Here is a 17,197-nt window from a genome sequence, read left to right as displayed (position 1 = left end):
AGTTTAAACTAACCAACGTCGCCTACCTGTGTGATCAGATGTTATTTTTTTTACCCCGTTTCTCCCCAATTTTGTGGTATCCAATTGGTAGTTACAGTATTGTCTCATCACTGCAACTCTCGCACGGACACCTATTGGATAATACATTTCTGCCTTTCTTTACACTGTACTGTCTTTGGTTATTCTGCTTCCACCCAAAACGGAAGTGATTGTAGTCAAACCAGACATTTGTAGTCAAACCAGAACATTCTACAGCTGTCAGAGTTCATTCAAGAGGTGAGCATCGAGGAGCAGAGTGAAAGATGCACAGAGCTATCAAGAAAACACATTTCAAACAGTTGGTAAGTAACGTTACACGCAAATGATTATATCAGACTAACTAGCTAAGTAACTTGCTATTCATTCGCAAATACAAAAAAGCACACATAGTACAAGCTGGTGTTGTAGGTGCCTGATAGCTATGCTAGCTAACTTATATGTCTAACTTATCTTCCCCGTGCACGAAACCATAGAAAGGTTAATTGATTTTCCTTGCTTTATTAATACATATGAAAAAAGTACATTGCATAGTTTTGAAAATCGGATCATATTTGATCTCACAGCCAGCTTCACATACCTTAGCTAGCTGAAAATGTAGCTAACGTTAACTAGCTGTTACTGTAGCTAGTTAGCTAGCTTATGCAACCTCGTAAACAATGAGTTACGAAACGTAAAAACATGTCAATCTTCAATGATGCAATAACTTTAAAGCCATTGAAGCACAATTTCAATGAAGACCATAATTTAATGTATAGCTACTATTTACTCCCAATTTGCTACTGTATTGTGCTGTGACGTTGGATAGACTGCTGTGTGAATGACCTTTACTCTGGTAATTCAAATTGTCTTTCAGACACAGGTTCAGATATATCTGTCCCTGTTTTAGGTTGGTGATAGGATTGATACTCCCGGTCAAAATGTTGTATAAGCCAGTGCATATCTTGGATGTCATGTCGGCTTGTTTACAGAAGGGTTTGGCCCAGATCCTTCCTCCCCTTCTGTGTTATGTAGCTCACACTTTCTGCTATAGCTGACCTCCAAAAATACCCATTAGATGTTGTTTTCGCCCAAAAGGTACACCTGAACAGAATCTGTAGTATCCTGTTTGATTCAATGCCTTGCTGTTTATTGGACTACACAATGTTGCTGAATTGTCCATATTGTAATGGTAGCTTTCAAGTTTGATAGGCATGAGAGCAGTTATGTTTACGCTTATGTCATGCTATTTACTGAAAAATACATTTCCTCTGTAGTCTGGTCTCCCAGAGGTTTCAAAGCACCTTGGTGGTGGCAGAGCACAACAATGACAAGCTGACCCCCATTACGCTGAGTGCTATTACTGCAGCCAAGAAACTAGGAGGAGACGTGCCCTGTTTAGTTGCTGGAACAGACTGTGCAAAGGTATGCTAAATCTTGGGTTTGATCAGATGGTGTCTAAAGAATGTATTCACACCCCTTGACTTTTTCCACATTTTGTTGCTACAGCCTGAATTAAAAAAGGGTTACATTTATATTTTGTGTCACTAGCCTACACACAATACCCCATATTGTCAAAGTGGAATTATGTTTGACATTTTTTTTAAACAAATTCATTAAAAAGTAAAAGCTGAAATGTCTTGAGTCAATAAGTATTCAACCCATTTGTTATGGTAAGCCTAAGTAAGTTCTGAAAGTTCTAAAGCTACTTAACAAGTCACAATAAGTTGCATGAACTCACTCTGTGTGCAATAATAGTGTTTAACATGCTTTTTGAGTGACTACCTCATCTCTGTACCCCAACTGTACAATTTATCTGTAATGTCCCTCAGTCGAGCAGTGAATACACCCAGTCACTATAAAGTTACAGGTATCCTTCCTAACTCATGTGCCGGAGTGGAGGCCAATGGTGACTTTAAAACAGTTAGAATTTAATGGCTGTGATATGAAAACTGAGGATGGATCAACAACATTTTTGTTACTCCAATACTAACCTAATTGACAGTGGGAAAAGGAAGACTGTACAGAATACACATATTCCTAAACATGCAGCCTGTTTGCAACAAGGCACTAAAGTAAAACTGCAAAAAAGTAGCAAAGAAAATAAATGTATGTCCTGAATACAAAGTGTTATGTTTAATCGGTATCAGGTTTTTTTGGTTCCTCCAATAATCGGTATCGGCGTTGAAAAATCATAATCGGTCGACCTCTGCTGAGTACCACTCTTTATATTTTAAAACATGGTGCTTGTCATCGGCAATGACTAGGGAGGTTTTTTTAGGCTAAAAAGACACGGAATAGAGCTAAGCACAGGTAAAATCCTAGAGGAAAACATGGTTCAGTGTGCTTCCCAACAGACACTGGGAGACAAATTCACCTTTCAGCAGGAAAATAACCTAAAACACAAGGCCAAATATACACTGGAGTTGCTTACCAAGACGACATTGAATTTTCCTGAGAGGCCTAGTTACAGTTTTGACTTAAATCGGCTTGAAGATCTATTCCTCGGGTGTGAATACTTGCATTACATGACCAAAAGTATGTGGTCACCTGCTATTCGGACATCTCATTTCAAAATCATGGTCATTAATATGGAGTTGGTCCCTCCCTTTGCTGTCTCCACTCTTCTGTGAGAGCGTTCCACTAGATTTTGTAACATTGCTACGGGGACTTGCTTCCATTCAGTCACCATAGCATTAGTGAGGTCGGACAGATGTTGGGCGAATAGGAGTTCCAATTTTACCCAAAGGTGTTTGATGGAGTTGAGGTCAGGGCTCTGTGCAGGCCAGTCAAGTTCTTTCCCACCAATCTCAAGAAAGCATTTCTCTATGGACCTCGCTTTGTGCACAGGTGCATTGTCATGCTGAAACAGGAAAGGGCCTTCCCCAAAGTGTTGCCACAAAGTTGGAAGCACAGAATTGTCTAGAATGTTATTATATGCTGTAGCGTTAAGATTTCCTTTAACTGGAACTAGGGGGGCCTAGCCCGAACAATGAAAAACAGCCCCAGACCATTATTCCTCCTCCACCAAACTTTACAGTTGGCGCTATGCATTCAGGTAATTAGAGTACTTCTGGCATCCACCAAACACAGATTTGTCTGTCGGACTACCAGATGGTGAAGTGTGATTCATCACTCCAGAGAATGCTTTTCCACTGCTCCAGAGTCCAATGGCGGCGAGCTTTACACCACTCCAGCCGATGCTTGGCATTGCGCATGGTGCTCTTAGGATTGTGTGAGGCTGCTCGGCCATGGAAAACCATTTCATGAAGCTCCCAATGAACATTTATTGTGCTGACATTGCTTCCAGAGGCAGTTTGGAACTCTGTAGGAGGGTTGCAACTGAGAAGAGATGATTTTTACGTGCTTCAGGACTCCCTGTCCCATTCTGTGAGCTTGTTTGGCTTACCACTATGCAGCTGAGCTGTTGCTCCTAGACGTTTCCACTTTACAATAACAGCACTGACAGGTGACTGGGCCAGTTCTAGCAGGACAGAAATTTGACTAACTGACTTGTTGGAAAGGTGGCATCCTATGACAGTGCTACGTTGAGTCACTGAGCTCTTCGGTAAGGCCGTTCTACTGCCAATGTTTGTTTATGGAAGTTGCATGGCTGTATGCTCTATTTTTATACACCTGTCGGAAAACGGGTGTGGCTGAAAATAGCCGAATCAACTAATTTGAAGGGGTGTACACATACGTAAATGAGATTTGACATTTATTGAAAATGAAATGTAACAAAAAAATCTAAAAACATGTGTCCACTTAGATAAAAAGTGCTCAAGGTTGACCTATTTTGCATAATGAATGTCAATGGTGTACCAGCTAAATTGCAGTGGTCTGAAGGGATGTCTGTTCTATGAATTACATTTCTATGATTGAAATGACACACCCTGTATTCAAGAATGTCTCAACCGATGGCGGGCACAACACAAACTTCAGATGTAAAGTAGGGTCTAAACTACAACGTGAATTTGACGTTTGATGTATAATTTCTTGAGGTTTGTTTTCAAGAAATTATAAAGCAGTTTGACAACCTTGTTTTGTAACCTTTTAAATGATATCAAACTCAACTCTTTCTTCCATGAGCAATCATGTATAGAAGGTTTTGTTTAAACTAAAATGGAGGCTGTCAAATAGCGCTTGAAGTGAAATGGATCCAGACCTAGACGCTTAGTGGTTTTCTTCAAGGGATTGATTTGCTGTATATTTATCATCTCTTCAGATTGCACAGGAAGGCAGCAAAGTCCTAGGTGTGAAGACAGTTCTGATTGCTCAAAATGATGCTTACAAAGGCTCTCTGCCAGGTATGTATATCCAGAGTGTGAAGCAGATACAGGCAATAGATTCACTGAAGCTGTACATGAGTTGGAAGTTTTACTTCAGCATCTTACTTAAAAATCTGAGTAATAAAAAATAAAACATCTATTTGCGTGTGGTGTTAACAGCAACTTGCATGTCTTTCCACAGAGGAATTGACTCCACTTATACTGGCAACCCAGAAGCAGTTCAACTTCACCCATATTTGTGCTGGAGCTTCTGCATTTGGGAAAGTAAGGTTATAAGACCCTTTATATACAGTTGAAGTCGGAAGTTTACATACACTTAGGTTGGAGTCATTAAAACTTGTTTTTTAACCACTCCACACATTTCTTGTTAACAAACTATAGTTTTGGCAAGTCAGTTAGGACATCTACTTTGTGCATGACACAAGTAATTTTTTCAACAATTGTTTACAGACAGATTATTTCACTTACAATTCACTATATCACAATTCCAGTGGGTCAAAAGTTTACATACACTGAGTTGACTGTGCCTTTAAACAGCTTGGAAAATTCCAGAAAATGATGTCATGGCTTTAGAAGCTTCTGATAGGCTAGTTGACATCATTTAAGTCAATTGGAGGTGTACCTGTGGATGTATCTCAAGGCCTACCTTCAAACTCAGTGCCTCTTTGCTTGACATCATGGGAAAATCAAAAGAAATTAGCCAAGACCTCAAAAAATAAATTCTAGACCTCCACAAGTCTGGTTCATCCTTGGGAGCAATTTCCAAATGCCTGAAGGTACCACGTTCATCTGTACAAACAATAGTACGCAAGTATAAACACCATGGGACCACGCAGCTGTCGTACTGCTCAGGAAGGAGACGCGTTCTGTCTCCTAGAGATGAACGTACTTTGGTGTGAAAACTGCAAATCAATCCCAGAAACACAGCAATGGACCTTGTAAATATGCTGGAGGAACCTGCCACAAAAGTATCTATATCCACAGTAAAACGAGGCCTATATCGACATAACCTGAAAGGCCGCTCAGCAAGGAAGAAGCCACAGCTCCACAACCTCAATGAAAAAGCCAGACCACAGTGTGCAACTGCACATGGGGACAAAGATCATACTTTTTGGAGAAATGTCCTCTGGTCTGATGAAACAACAAAAATAGAACTGTTTGGCCATAATGACCATCGTTATGTTTGGAGGAAAAGGGGGGGGCTTGCAAGCCGAAGAACGCCATCCTAACCTTGAAGCACGGGGGTGGCAGCATGATGTTGTGGGGGGTGCTTTGCTGCAGGAGGGACTGATGCACTTCACAAAATAGATGGCATCATGAGGTGGGGACATTATGTGGATATATTGAAGCAACATCTGAAGACATCAGTCAGGAAGTTAAAGCTTTATCACATGGGTCTTCCAAATGGACAATGACCCCAAGCATACTTCCAAAGTTGTGGCAAAATGGCTTAAGGACAACAAAGTCAAGGTATTGGAGTGGCCATCACAAAGCCCTGACCTCAATCTTAAAGAACATTTGTGAGCACAACTGAAAAAGCATGTGCGAGCAAGGAGGCCTACAAACGTGACTCAGTTACACCAGCTCTGTCAGGAGGAATGGGCCAAAATTCATCCAGCTTATTGTGGGAAGCTTATGGAAGGCTACCCAAAAACGTTTGACCCGAGTTAAACAATTTAAAAGCAATGCTACCAAATACTAATTGAGTGTGTGTAAACGTCTGACCCACTGGGAATGTGATGAAGGAAATAAACACTGAAGTTAATCATTCTCTCTACTATTATTCTGCCATTTTCACATTCTTAAAATAGTGGTGATCCTAACTGCCCTAAGACAGGGAATTTTTACAAGGATTAAATGTCAGGAATTTTGAAACTGAGTTGAAATGTATTTGGCTAAGGTGTATGTAAACTTCCGACTTCAACTGTACGTACCTTCAGGTCATTTGTCACTTCTTAGGAAAGCGATCTGCCTGCAGATGATTTTATTTATTTCGTAGGATGGATTTGGTTTCATAAGCCTAGTGTAAAAAAATATAGCTGTTATGAGCATGCTGTATTTTTTTATTCATGCCATGGTTTCTGGAACTTATTTGTAGAGCATCTTTGGCTGATCGTTACAGATTGCCTTATATCCCTGCTTATTTACCAACCTGTCTTTTCTAGAATCTCCCCCCCAGAGTGTCTGCCAAGTTGGATGTTGCTCCTATTTCAGACATTATTGAGATCAAAGCCCCTGACACCTTTGTCAGAACCATCTATGCCGGTAGCTTTTTGTGAATGTGTTATGAGAAGATACATTTGAACTAAAGCATATAGCTATTGTTTTTTCCCCAAACCAACCTACAGTGCCTTGCAAAAGTATTCATCCCCCTTGGCGTTTTTCCTATTTTTTTTTGCATTAAAACCTGTAATTTAAATGTATTTTTATTTGGATTTCATGAAATGGATATACACAAAGTAGTCCAAATTGGTGAAGTGACATGAAAAAAATAACTTGTTTCAAAAAATTATATCAAATGGAAATTGGTGTGTGCATATGTATTCACCCCCTTTGCTACGAAGCACCTAAATAAGATCTAGTGCAACCAATTACCTTCACCTGTGTGCAATCTAATTATGTGACATCTGGACTTTTTAAGTGTCACATGATCTCAGAATATTTACACCTGTTCTGAAAGGCTCCAGAGTCTGCAACACCACTGAGCAAGGGGCACCACCAAGCAAGCGGCACCATGAAAACCAAGAAGTGGTTGTGGGTTGGGTTCTAAAAAAAATATCTGAAACTTTGAACATCCCATGGAGCACCATTTAAGAATGTGGCACCGCAACAAAAAAAGAAAGAATATGGCAGCTCAACAAACCTGCCAAGAGAGGGCTGCCCACCAAAACTCACAGTCCAGACAAGGTGGGCATTAACTAGAGAGGTAACAAAGAGACCAAAGATATCCATGAAGGAGCTGCAAAGCTCCACAGCGAGATTGGAGTATCTGTACTTAGGACCACTTTAAGCCGTACACTCCACAGAGCTGGGCTTTACGGAAGAGTGGCCAGAAACAAGCCATTGCTTAAGAAAATAATAAACAAACACGTTTGGTGTTTGCCAAAAGGCTTGTGAGAGACTCCCCAAACATATGGAAGAAGGTACTCTGGTCAGATGAGACTAAAATTGAGCTTTTTGGCCATCAAGGAAAACACGATGTCTGGTGCAAACCCAACACTTCTCATCACCCCGAGAATACCATCCCCACAGTGAAGCATGGTGGTGGCAGCATGCTGTGGGAATTTTTCTCGGCAGGGACTGGGAAAGCTGTCAGAATAGTTATGCACGATCAAGTTTTCTGTTTTTTTTTCTTGTTTTTTCTTGTTTGTTTCACAATAAAAAATATTTTGCATCTTCAAAGTGGCATGTTATGCAAATCAAATGATACAACCCCCCCAAAAATCTATTTTATTTCCAAGTTGGAAGGCAACAAAATAGGAAAAATGCCAAGAGGGGTGAATACTTTCGCAAGCCACTGTATACTACTAAGATATTCTTGAGCACATTATAATTCACCAATGCATTTTAGAGTGCTTTAGACATTTGTTGATACTCAAAATGGATTTTGTTTGATATTATCTTTGGAAGTCAATTGAATTTGTTACTGCTTTGGGACTGCTCTTATGAATTTGAAAAGTAACTCATGTACTGTACCATAGGGAACTGGTTTGCTTTTAGATATAGCGCCAATTCAGTCTTTTGGCAATACCAGCAATGACTAGATCCCAAAAGCCTAATTTCTCAATTGCACTTATGGGCTTTGAATGAATCAAAATGACATTATCCACTTAAACCGTTGCTGTTTAATTGTCATGTCCAAATAGGTCATATTGAAAACTCATGGTGAACCTTGAGCCCAGAAGATGTTTCCCAAATTAGATTCTGTGAAATTAATTATCTACTTTTATTTCCCATTTGTCATCAGAAGAGTTGCATGAGGTTTAGAGTTAGATAACAAAACATCACTGTTTGTCTCATTCTCAGGAAATGCTCTCAGCACTGTCAAGTGTAATGACAATGTCAAGGTTTTCACTGTCAGAGGGACATCCTTTGAGCCCACTGAGGTGGATGGAGGCAGTGCTACATCAGAGGAAGGTAGCTATAGTACTAACCATGCACTGATACACACATGAAAAGCATACATACAAAAGCCATTGTTCTTGTTTATCATTCTAAAATAATTAGTTAATTTCCTGACTGGATAACTTATTTTGTCAGGGTATAGTTAGTTTTATTTAATATGATCCCCATGAGTTGTTTATTTCAGTTGCTGTGTCTGCTTCCGCTGGGATGTCTGAGTGGCTGGAAGCAACCTTGACCAAGAGTGACTGTCCAGAGTTGACCAGTGCTAAGGTTGTGGTGTCCGGAGGTAGAAGTCACCTTCAGCTCATCATACTATTTGCCTTACACATCAATTTATTTGTCATGTTCATGTAAACGTTTAAATAAATCATCGTCCTTTTAGGAAGGGGACTGAAGAATGGAGAGAACTTCAAGCTGCTCTATGACCTTGCTGACAAAATTAATGCTGCAGGTAAGTGGGTAATTTAGAATGAGTCTTTCAATGACAACAAATGTTACTTTCTATATTTGAATAACTGATCAATTATTTGTGAAAAAATTGATTGCATTTTTTTTGTCCATTAGGTTTGAATTGATTTCCCCCACAGTTGGTGCTTCCAGAGCTGCTGTGGATGCTGGATATGTCCCCAATGACATGCAGGTTGGACAGACTGGCAAGATCGTGGCCCCCGTAAGTGACAAACTCTGGGTCATTTTACACTCATCTTGTTCTTTGATAGGCAATGTTGTGCTCACAATGGTGTCATCTGTAATAATATTGCACAATTTTTCAAGATACCGGTAAACTTTTTGTGGGTCTACACTTACAATTGTTTTCCTCTAAAATGCGAATATATGTTTTCTGAGGAGTTACCCATCAATTATTGTGCAAGTTGCCCGCAGCTTGACAAAGACCTGCTAGACAATTCCTGGAATTCAGTGTTCTAAAGATGGGAATTTAACCTTTTTAAAAGGGCAAAGGGATCCATCATCCGGTTCAACTGGGATATCCTAGCTGTGATTATCCACACATTAGATCCCATGAAATGTAGTTAATGGCACATATAGGCTCCTAAATGATTTAGCTGATCCATTAAAGAGCAGTGCACAGTGCAGTGGGTGTATGCTCAGACCCCCAGATCAGGTCATTCTTCCCAAATTGTATTTTGCTAATGTTTTGACAAGATTGTCATGTAGGCTTAATGTATTAAATACAATTAGAATTGCAGTATTTTATTTTATCGTGTTCATATTTGTCAGTCAGTTGTTCATTGTCTTCATACACACCACTTAAAGGATTCATATAAATATTAGAAGGTAATTTGTTATCACTATCTTCAGGCATTGTTAAGACACGCATGGTTCTGTCCTATCAGTGTTACGGTCTGGTCTGTCTGACATCTTTTTTTATTTTACAAATGTCCCCTTATTCCCTATGAGTGACAGCCCAAAACTGTGTTCCTTTTTGTTATGTGAGGTAACAAGCAATTTATATTTGACATATACAACAGTTTTATTAATTATTATATTGAACCCCTTTTGACAATAGTGTGTGTGTTTATTTATTTATTTATTTGCAAGCTTAAAATAGTGGTTATGTCCAGTATTGAACTGCTCCAGTTATACTGAACAAAAATATAAACGCAACATGTAAAGTGTTGGTCCCACTTTTAATGAGCTGAAATAAAATGTCTCCATTTTGTGCACAGATTTGTTCACATCCGTGTTAGTGAGCATTTATTGTTTGCCAAGGTAATCCATTCACCTGACAGGTGTGGCATATCAAGAAGCTGATTAAACAGCATGGTCATTACACAGGTGCACCTTGTGCCAGGGACAAGAGGCCACTCTAAAATGTGCAGTTTTGTCACACCACACAATGCCATAGATGTCTCAAGTTTTGAGGGATCGTGCAATTGGCATTCTGACTGCAGGAATGTCAACCAAGCTGCCTCCAACATTGTTTTAGAAAATTGGCCAGTATGTCCAACTGGCCTCACAACTGCAGATCATGTCAGCCCAGGATGCCAGCCCAGGACCTCCACATCCGGATTCACCTGCAGGATCATCTGAGACCAGCCACCTGGACAGTTGATGAAATTGAGGACTATTTTGGTCTGTAATAAAGCCCTTTTGTTGGGAAAAACCCATTATGATTGGCAGGTCCTGGCTTCCCAGTGGGTGGGCCCCTACCAGCCCCTGCCCATTCATGCGAAATCCATAGATTAGGGCCTAATGAATGTATTTAAATTGACTGATTTCCTTTTATGAACTGTAACTCTGAAATTATTTTGTTTATTTTTGAACAGTATAGTTTTGCTGAAATGTTTACATTTGAAAGAATCTCACGGCACGGAATTAGTTGACATTCACTCTTTCTGTCAGCATGTATGTCACAGTTAAGCTTTTGAAATTATGTAACCTAAGATGTGGGGTGTCATGCCGTAGCAACGTTTCAGGGGAGTACCACATTCGGGGAACAGCTTGGCAACGGAGCAGCCAGGTTGTCATGTAGATAAAAAAAAAAAAAAAAAAAAAAGATATATATATACATACATACATACATACACACACACACACACACACACACACACACACACAGTCGGGCAAAAAAGTATTTAGTCAGCCACCAATTGTGCAAGTTCTCCCACTTAAAAAGATGAGAGGCCTGTAATTTTCATCATAGGTACACTTCAACTATGACAGACAAAATGAGAAAAAAAAATCCAGAAAATCACATTTGTATGATTTTTTTAATGAATTTATTTGCAAATTATGGTGGAAAATAAGTATTTGGTCAATAACAAAAGTTTATCTCAATACTTTGTTATATACCCTTTGTTGGCAATGACAGAGGTCAAACGTTTTCTGTAAGTCTTCACAAGGTTTTCACACACTGTTGCTGGTATTTTGGCCCATTCCTCCATGCAGATCTCCTCTAGAGCAGTGATGTTTTGGGGCTGTTGCTGGGCAACACGGACTTTCAACTCCCTCCAAAGATTTTCTATGGGGTTGAGATCTGGAGACTGGCTAGGCCACTCCAGGACCTTGAAATGCTTCTTATGAAGCCACTCCTTCGTTGTCCGGGCGGTATGTTTGGGATCATTGTCATGCTGAAAGACCCAGCCACGTTTCATCTTCAATGCCCTTGCTGATGGAAGGAGGTTTTCACTCAAAATCTCACGATACATGGCCCCATTCATTCTTTCCTTTACACGGATCAGTTGCCCTGGTCCCTTTGCAGAAAAACAGCCCCAAAGCATGATGATTCCACCCCCATGCTTCACAGTAGGTATGGTGTTCTTTGGATGCAACTAAGCATTCTTTGTCCTCCAAACACGACAAGTTGAGTTTTTACCAAAAAGTTATATTTTGGTTTCATCTGATCATATGACATTCTCCCAATCTTCTTCTGGGTCATCCAAATGCGCTCTAGCAATCTTCAGACTGGCCTGGACATGTACTGGCTTAAGCAGGGGGACACGTCTGGCACTGCAGGATTTGAGTCCCTGGCGGCGTAGTGTGTTACTGATGGTAGGCTTTGTTACTTTGGTCCCAGCTCTCTGCAGGTCATTCACTAGGTCCCCCCGTGTGGTTCTGGGGTTTTTGCTCACCGTTCTTGTGATCATTTTGACCCCACGGGGTGAGATCTTGCGTGGAGCCCCAGATCGAGGGAGATTATCAGTGGTCTTGTATGTCTTCCATTTCCTAATAATTCCTTCAATTTTCTTCAAACCAAACTGCTTACCTATTGCAGATTCAGGCTTCCCAGCCTGGTGCAGGTCTACAATTTTGTTTCTGGTGTCCTTTGACAGCTCTTTGGTCTTGGCCATAGTGGAGTTTGGAGTGTGACTGTTTGAGGTTGTGGACAGTTGTCTTTTATACTGATAACAAGTTCAAACCGGTGCCATTAATACAGGTAACGAGTGGAGGACAGAGGAGCCTCTTAAAGAAGAAGTTACAGGTCTGTGAGAGCCAGAAATCTTGCTTGTTTGTAGGTGACCAAATACTTATTTTCCACCATAATTTGCAAATAAATTCAGTAAAAATCCTACAATGTGATTTTCTGGATTTTTTTTCTAATTTTGTCTGTCATAGTTGAAGTGTACCTATGATGAAAATTACAGGCCTCTCATCTTTTTAAGTGGGAGAACTTGCACAATTGGTGGCTGACTAAATACTTTTTTGCCCCACTGTATATGTGTGTGTGTGTGTCTGTATATACAGTGCCTTGCGAAAGTATTCGGCCCCCTTGAACTTTGCGACCTTTTGCCACATTTCAGGCTTATATATATATATATATATATATATATTGGTTAACAATAGCATCACCACACTTGAATGACTAGCTAGCGATGCAGTCATGCTGCATGTAGGGAGTTGTTTTGACACCTGAGGGAAAGCTAGCAACACAACAGCAGGTGTGCCTGCCTGGTCTTCTTATTGAAAACCGCAAAGCTGCTAAAAGAGCGTAAAGAGAAGAACTCTGAGAAGACTCTCCAAATAGGCTAGACATGCATGTACTCTGATATTTCCATACAGTGATATTTAAGAACTAAAGCTGTCGTTTTCCCTCTGCTACAGTAGGACCGTGCTCTTGCTGGACAGTACCTCTCATCGTGAAATATTGGTCCTCACTTTTAGTCGTTAGTACACTTGTGTTCATAAATTTATGCTCTGCTCCTCCGAGACTACTCCAATAACATTAAATAGCACTGAAATATTAATATGGCAGTGCATTACGCTGAAAGCCTCTGTTTTTCCCAGAGGTGGAGGGTCATACACTCTGTTTCACCACCCCCAGCATTCTCTCTGAGATAACATGGTCAGGGTCAGCACTAGAACAGCTCCATCCTCTAATATGGAAACCCAGGGCTGCGTTGTGTACAGAAAAACATAATGCAACGTTCAATTAAACAGTGTTGTTCTGAAAGACTAATTTAAAAACTGGTTGTGTTGTGGGTTAAAGGCACTGCTGCCCTTTTTAAATACGTCACTCATTGCTTCAAGCCTCACCGACCAAACTTACCTCAGTCTGTTCAAGAATATTTTGGAGAAACGTGTTCAGTACCAGCCGTTACACAACGTAGCAAATGTTCAATCGCACTGAACTCACCCAAGGACTGCCCTGCAATCAGCTGCATCAGACTTAGGGTGTCAATGAGGGCCTCTGGTATCATGGTCAGCTCTTAATGACTTTTTCTGGAGATAGATTGAAAATACATTTCCTCAGTAAATATGGTCTTACCTGTGTTCAGCAGTCTGAAACAACTGACACTACATAGATGTGTATGTGCACTAAGCTCTTGTGTTATTATATTGATAAAGCTTGTTTGTCCTTGTTGTCTCTGCAGGAGTTGTACATCGCTGTTGGCATCTCTGGAGCTATTCAACATCTGTCTGGGATGAAGGTCAGCAAGTTACCATTCTTGCTTGATTTTTTTTTTTTCCCCTCCAGAATCTTCTGTTAGGTATACACAAGTATAAGAAAAAAAGAGCATGTTGCGATATTTTGAACTATGTTTTATTCTGCAGACTATTGTTGCCATTAACAAGAACCCAGAGGCTCCCATCTTCCAGGTGGTTGACTAGGGTCTGGTGGCTGATCTCTTTTAAGGTGAGATAGCATGCTGATTAACGAACACCCTTGCCATGACTGAAACAAACCCAACACTGCACCAGCCTCCTGCACAGCGCTGAATACCTGATCAGCAAGAGAGGCATTTCAATAACCAAGACATGACAAAAGGGACAGTCAGAAAATTATATTCAACGTTTCCCTAATACATTTTGCAAGACACATTATTATCCTTCCTAATGGAAATGTGCATCTGTTGAATTATTGAGGTGCTGAATTAATCAGGTGAATTGTGGCCAGAGCCTACTGCTCGGTTAAGATGCAATGACGGCTCTCCTTCAAACCATAAAAAGAAATCGATAGTTAACTTAAGTGGCTGGGTGGTTCTCAGGTTTTATTTTCTCTTTCCTAGTGTCAGTACTTTACATGCTTAGCTGCCCTCTACTGTCTGGCTGGCACATATGGCCAGTGTGCCAGAGGGATGACAAACTATTGGAAAAGAGGGCCTTTGCTTTCGGTGAAAGAGAAAGAGCTTTTATTTTTTCTTGTGTATGTGTCCTGTTTTTCATCTTTTATTTACTGTGGGGGTGTGTGAGAGGCCCAGGTGTTCTGGGTAAACTCTGTAAAAGTGACTGGTAATAGCTCGTGGCAGCAGAGTTGTGACCTGCTGGTTATCATCTTACATGTGATCACTCCTCGGATAACCGATTTAAAATGTATGGGCTTTCTCCTCTTCCTTCAATTGAAAACTGATCCCCGGGACACACTCGACTCGGGTGCTACTGATATAGTTTGTCAGGTACCCTCGCTCATGCCCCTCATGCCTAGTTACTCTCAGATTTTAATTGGTTTATCAATGAATTGATGTCACCCCAAAACCATGAGACTAAACACTGACGGTTATAGCAAAGCTCAACCCTCCATTTCCATGTCGCAAGCATCATTGTGTCAACCTGGCTAGGTTTGCCTGGTTAGGGAGGTGTAACCATCTTAAACTCTTTTCTCTCACTAGGCTGTGCCTGAGATGACTGCAGCATTGAACAAGTAAGCCAGCGTTCAGCTAAGCAGCCATCCCACCACTCTTACCTGGGTACTAAGACTGTAACCACGGATACAACTCTCCTACAACCTCTGCCTTAAATGGTTTCTGGAGCTACTATTTTGGGGACCCTAATAATGTTATCATCATTGTACCTAAATGGCAACAGAATAACACTCTCAGTTTACAAACTGTCTGTTTTTATGTACGTAGGTAGGAAAATGCCACAAATAATGTTCTGCTTATCTGGCGTAGGTGATATTTTTATCCCTATTAATGCATGTTTTGTATTTAACGTAGCATCGCAAAGGTCATCTTCGGGAAGTCTAAACCTGCCTCCTCACTTATTAACTTTTTTTTTTTTATACCAAAAGCTCTTGGTATAATGATGAAACTGACTGTAAATGACTGTTCTTTTACCATGTTTGCCTTTGAATTGCTTTTACTCTGCAATGAATTCCCTTCATGATCAACTTACAAAATGCCTGTTGACATTAAAGTGCACAGGGTTAGTTTGCCATATCGAAGGTTTATCCTATAATACGTTTTCTCCTGATAACACTTTGCACAGCTTCAATTACAAAACCCTCCAGATTTTGTAGCTGAAATGTTCCTCAAGTGTTCTGGTGTCTGGCTTATGATTTCACTGAGCTTTTTTTGTCATAATTTGAATACAAACATTAGCATTGATAATGTAGAAAGACTAAGGTAAGAAATAAACTAGGAACACAACTCAACACATTTGAACAGATTAAATGTACACAGCAGCAGTCCGAACAGAGAGGACTGTACTTAATGTTGGGGTCTGGAGACATCAGGCTGACTTTTGAACTATGTTTGTTACATGTCTAAGGTTGATCGGTCTAGCGTCTCCAGTCCCTAATCAAGTATTTTAGACAAACCACCCAGTTCCACACCCACCCAGCCCCATCCCTAAATGATATCTAATGTACAGTGCTTTCAAAAAGTATTCATACCACTTGACTTATTCCACATTGTGTTACATCCTGAATTTAAAATGAATTAAATTTACTTTTTCTACACACATGGCCAGAAACAAAGATCTTCTGAAACTCGTCAGAACAAGAATAGACTGAGTTTCAGAAGAAAGGTAATTGTTTATGGCCTTTTGGAGCCTGTAATCGAACCCACAAATGCTGATGCTCCAGATACTCAACTAGTCTAAAGAAGGCCAGTTTTTCTGTCAAGTTGGTTGTTGATCATTGCTAGACATCCATTTTCAAGTCTTGCCATAGATCTTCAAGCCGATTTAAGTCAAAACTGTAACTAGGCCGCTCAGGAACATTCAATGTTGTCTTGGTAAGCAACTCCAGTGTATATTTGGCTTTGTTTTAGGTTGGTGTCCTGCTGAAAAGTGAATTTGTCTCCCAATGTCTGATTGGAAAGCAGACTGAACCAGGTTTTCGTCTAGGATTTTGCCTGTGCTTAGCTCTTTTCTGTTCATATTTATCCTAAACTCCCTCATCCTTGCCGATGACAGCATACTCATAACATGATGCAGCCACCACCATGCTTGAAAATATGAATGATGGTACACGACGACAACGATGATGATGATATATTTGGCCCAAACATAATACTTTGAGTTCAGGACATGAAGTTAATTTCTTTGCCACATTTTTTGCAGTTTTACTTTAGTGCCTTAACAGAATGCTTGTTTTAGAGTATTCTGTACATGCTTTCTTTTAACTCTGTCATTTAGATTAGTATTGTGGAGTAACTACAATGTTGTTAATTCATCCTCAGTTTTCTATCACAGCCATTAAACTCTTAACTGTTTTAAAGTCACTATTGGCATCATTTATAGGGATATTCAATGTCTGTTTTTTTAGTGTTTTTTTTTTTTTTTTTTTTTACCCATCTACCAATAGGTGCCCTTCTGTGCGAGGCATTGAAAAACCTCCCTGGTCTTTGTGGTTGAATCCATTTGAAATTTACTGCACGACTGCGGGACCTTACAATGATCTGTATCTGGGGTACAGAGATGAGGTAGTCATTCAAAAATCATGTTAAACACCTATAATTGCACACAGTGAGTCCATGCAACTTATTAAGCAAATTTTTACTCCTGAATTTATTTAAGCTTGCCATAACAAAGGGGTTGAAAACTTATTGACTCAAGAAATGTTAGCTTTTCATTTGTCATTCATT

At 40.1% G+C, this 17,197-nt stretch overlaps 1 pseudogene; it reads left to right on the top strand.

Annotated features, from left to right (window-relative positions):
• The first annotated feature begins 302 nt into the window (after positions 1-302).
• Positions 303-16,807, top strand: LOC139404538 (electron transfer flavoprotein subunit alpha, mitochondrial-like; annotated as a pseudogene).
• Positions 16,808-17,197: the final 390 nt, after the last annotated feature.

This window comes from Oncorhynchus clarkii, chromosome 1, assembly GCF_045791955.1.
Source record: "Oncorhynchus clarkii lewisi isolate Uvic-CL-2024 chromosome 1, UVic_Ocla_1.0, whole genome shotgun sequence".
In the NCBI taxonomy this organism is placed as follows: domain Eukaryota; kingdom Metazoa; phylum Chordata; class Actinopteri; order Salmoniformes; family Salmonidae; genus Oncorhynchus; species Oncorhynchus clarkii.
This window is presented reverse-complemented; position numbering and strand designations above follow the sequence as displayed.